This window comes from Silene latifolia, chromosome Y (assembly GCF_048544455.1).
Source record: "Silene latifolia isolate original U9 population chromosome Y, ASM4854445v1, whole genome shotgun sequence".
NCBI lineage: Eukaryota > Viridiplantae > Streptophyta > Magnoliopsida > Caryophyllales > Caryophyllaceae > Silene > Silene latifolia.
This window is the reverse complement of record NC_133538.1, coordinates 282,675,360-282,679,580: the sequence shown is the minus strand read 5'-3', so window position 1 is coordinate 282,679,580 and position 4,221 is coordinate 282,675,360. Positions and strand designations below refer to the sequence as shown.

Genomic DNA, 4,221 nt, shown 5'->3' with positions numbered 1-4,221 from the left:
AATCACATAATATCATCAACCCTTTCCCTTTAGTTTAGTATATATTTTTATATTTAGGAATATTAACCAATTCTATTATAAACTATATGAATTGAAGTGTCGATTTCATTAATAAAAAATGAAGGATTTCTTCCATAGCTAGAACAACCTTCAGAAATTGCAATTTAATCAGAATAAAGGTATAACATCATCGTTTGCTCGAATTGAAATATCGTTGAGATTCGAGAAGGTATTTTTGGGCAAGGCAGTCTATGCTTTGCTCCAATCACTCCAGAATACCGATTTGTTCTCCCTGAGACTCGCCAAGTCGTTTTGTGGCCACGGATGAATGCAAGATTAATCCTAACCTAAAAGTGAGGGTTTCCCTCTTGTCCTTCCCAATGGCGTATAATGGTAGAGTCTTACCCCGAGAGTTCCCAAGAGGATGTCGTTCCCTTGGGACTATCAGTGGGAATCCCCGTCGTAAGCTGAGGAGGCTAGCCCTAACTCCAACCATCTGGCATGATCCATCAGCGTAGATATGAATGATGCCGTGGGGGACGTGTACAAGAATGTCTTTACCTATTCCTATTAATATGGTTCACCTCTCAAAGCATGGTCAAAGTCAAGTTATAAATGCAAAAAGCGGTCTATAAGATAGAAATTAAAAGTAGGATCGCTGATAACCGCCCGCCTTATCCTTTCCGTTGAACATAATTATTTGTCAGTCTTTTTTCGAAGTGTGCGTCTTTATAGGATTTACACCTTTCTCGCCTATATTTATAGGATTCATTCCTTAAGCTAATTCAAGAAATACTCCCCTAACTAACGCGATCATTGAGTTAAAGTTGTTTCTTTCCTTTCTGCAACCAAGGGCGAGCAGGTGGATATGTGGTAAAGGAGAGTGAGGGGAAGAGGTAAAGAGAGTCGGCCCGATCCTCCAATTCGCTCCAATAGACAGGTATGGTTCTCTAGTGATACAAGGTGGGTAGAAAAGCAGTAACAAACGTAGGTAGTAAATATTTTGCGGACTTACACTACTACGAAAACGTGGGATATTGACGGCGAAAATCCGCCCGTATTGACGGATTTTCCGTCAGTATTTCCATTTCCTGACGGACATTCCGTTAGTAACCCGCGTCAACGATTTTCGTCACTAAAATCACTGTCCTGACGGAATTTCCATCAGTAAATAGCAATTACTGACGGATCACTGACGGAGTAACCGTCGTCCATTAACAGCAGGTGACTGATAGAATTTCCGTCAGTACCGTCAGTATGGGGTACACGTGGCAATTTTGGCGGATTATTTGAAATTCTGAAAATTTTGCCTCTGACGGAAATTCCGTCAGGAAAGTCAAACCTTCTTTGACTTTCCTGATGAAATTTACGTCTGGAGCTTGACACGTGGCAGTTAAATAAAATTCCAAATTCCGTGCCTCTGACGGAAATTCCGTCAGGAAAGTCAAACCTCAGTTGACTTTCCTGACGGAATTTCCGTCAGGACTATATATAGCAGGGGCTAGAAACAGCAGCATGCTGCCTAGCCACGATGCGTATTTGCATCGTTTCAAATACAGGCACGATGCGTATTTGCATCGTTTCAAAACCTGCAAAACACATATACAATCGTCGACCGCCAAGCGGGAATCCATTTTCACGTCGACCGCAATTGCGGGAATCAAGAGAGGCAACAAAAGAAAAGTGAACGCAATTTTTTTACATAAAAGTTCGGTCAAATTTGTACATTGTCTTACTAATTAAACACAAATCACCAATGTTTTTTCAGACTCCCTACTAGACGACAATACTAACCTAACTAAAGGCTCTAACCTACTGGGGAAATAAAACTACCTCCAAACCCGTGTCCATCATCCGCAAAATTGTCTCGACCATGTGGATTGAATTGTGAGCACGTGTTTGGGGGTTAAGATGCTTGCATATCAGCCCAAACCTTTTGCATTGCCGCCATTTGTTCGGCCTGTTGACGAACAGTTTCTTCAAGAGCTAATCGAGCGGCTCGCTCATTATTCATTTGGGTGGAAAGCTGTGAAATCATGCTAGGAGCATAAGAAAAAGATCGACGACCACTTTTGTTAGTAGGAGGATCATACCATACTTCGGCCCCTTTTTCTCCGGTCCCAAATACCCGGTTCTTCTTGTCAAAGCCCTTGACAGCCTTGTAGTACGATCGGATCTCGTCGGGAGACTGTCCAGGTGGCAAAGGTTGACTCATCTCCTCATTGTAAGCATGCTGAAAAAAGAGACAAAACCGTAAGAAATAATATATATATATATATATATACATATATATATACATATATATATATATATATACATAGGGGCAGAGTCAGGTGCGAACTAAAGTACGGTGCGAACCGTACGAACTATCTATTAAAGGCGGATTTTTATTACACTGAAAAGGCCAAACCTCTTATATCTCACCTGCGGCCCAACCCTAACCATATTTTCAAATTACAACAAGCCTACTTTAAATCCTAACCTTCCCCTTCGCCGCCAGCTGCCGCCGGCAACCACCATCAGAGGCCATCTCTCCTGACGACACCTCCATCAACCATGCCATCGACGGACATCATATCGGAGTTTCCTTATCTTCCCCTTCCCCAATCCTTTCAAACTTTCACCCTTGACCTGTTGCCGCCGACGATGACGGGCACCATGAAGCCGCCACATCTCCGGCGGTTTCCTTCACCTTCATTACAATAACAAGGTTCAAAATTTCTTTTTTTGCTCTTTTTCTTCATCTTAATTCTAGTTTTTCCAGTTTCTATGTACAGAAAACGCTTGTCATTCATCAATTTGAGGTATTTTAAGTTGATTGATTTGTCGGCGTTTTGAAATCTCTATTGTTTTTTCCACTTTTATTGTTCCAAAATTATTGGTGGTCTTCAGTGATCGGACCTGCTATAAAATAAGTATGATACTTTAGCTCAAAATTAGTCTTCTATCTCGGGTCTATCATAATATAGTAATAGTTGTTTGAACTGATGTTCAAATGGTGATATTTATTCGTGACAGAAATGTTACTTTCCAGTATGACTGAATCATTTGAAGTTTGTGTTAGTTGAGTTCCAACATAATACTTAATCTTGTTGTATGAGGTTGTGGAATTCTATTTGAGTTGCGTTATGACAGATCTAGTGTATATGTTTAGCAATATCGCCTCTTCGTTGTGTTGATTACTGTCTTGTTGGCTCGTCTTCTAATCCAATGCAGGAGGAGCTAACACTGAGGAATGTTACTAACATACATGAATGAGTTGAGTTTAGACTTTGGAGTATTCTATATCAAACACGATGTTTCTACTGCCTGATGGTTTGGTGGCGTGCGGTACCGTTTATTGATGATGGACATTATCTTTTATTTTTGATTGTTTATTGATAATCAATAAATACTCTTGCCTTGTTTATAGCACAATTTCCCAACTCAGTTTAGTATTTCTGGAAGTATATATTATAGAACAAATGAATCAGATATTACTAGAGAATCTTGGACTCTGAAGATCACAATTTCAAGCACAATTACGCAGACATGGTTATGGATGTATTCATCTTGAATTTGTAATATGTGTCTTTGTAATGTTAATACTTGTTTATGTCATGTATTTTCAAATTATCGGACCATTTTCGAGTATTCTTTTTTGAAGAATTTATGTGAATTTAGTTCTGAAATTGACAAATTAGGTACTATTTTCTTTACGAATCTTGTTTGAATTAGCTTACTTAATCGCGAAAATTTCCTTGCGGGTCTTTAAGTAGAGGTCATCGACGACCTCAATGTCGGCCTGACGTCATCAACGACCTTCATATTGTGCCAGATACCGCCGCCCTTTGTAAGCCATATTGTCACCGCAGGAAAGCATCGCACTTTATCGTCCTATCATTTGCCGACGATGACTTTAAACGACGAGTTGCAGGCCTCTTTTTGATTTTAAACTACTCTACAATGTCACCAATGCGGTTGATTTTATAAAAATTCACTTTAGTTACTATAGATCTACAATTTGACAATTGAAATGTGGTGTTAATAAACATTTTATGCTGTTGGTGCGGTGCCGCGTCGCCGAAAATATCGTGTCGTCGTTGGTATATTGTGTGTAGCAGGGGCAGTGGTGGTGTATGGGTGCGCCATGGCGAAGGGAATGGGGATTAACTGTGGTGGAGATGAGGTTAGTCGCGGGGAGTGGTAGTGAAGTGAGGGTGCGGGGTAGCTAGGCGGCGG

At 40.4% G+C, this 4,221-nt stretch overlaps 1 long non-coding RNA gene across 1 annotated transcript; it reads left to right on the top strand.

Annotated features, from left to right (window-relative positions):
- The first annotated feature begins 2,400 nt into the window (after positions 1 to 2,400).
- Positions 2,401 to 3,645, top strand: LOC141633876 (uncharacterized). Its single transcript, XR_012538625.1, has 2 exons — positions 2,401 to 2,710; positions 3,217 to 3,645. It is a non-coding gene; the product is annotated as an uncharacterized LOC141633876 (long non-coding RNA).
- The last annotated feature ends 576 nt before the right edge of the window (positions 3,646 to 4,221 follow it).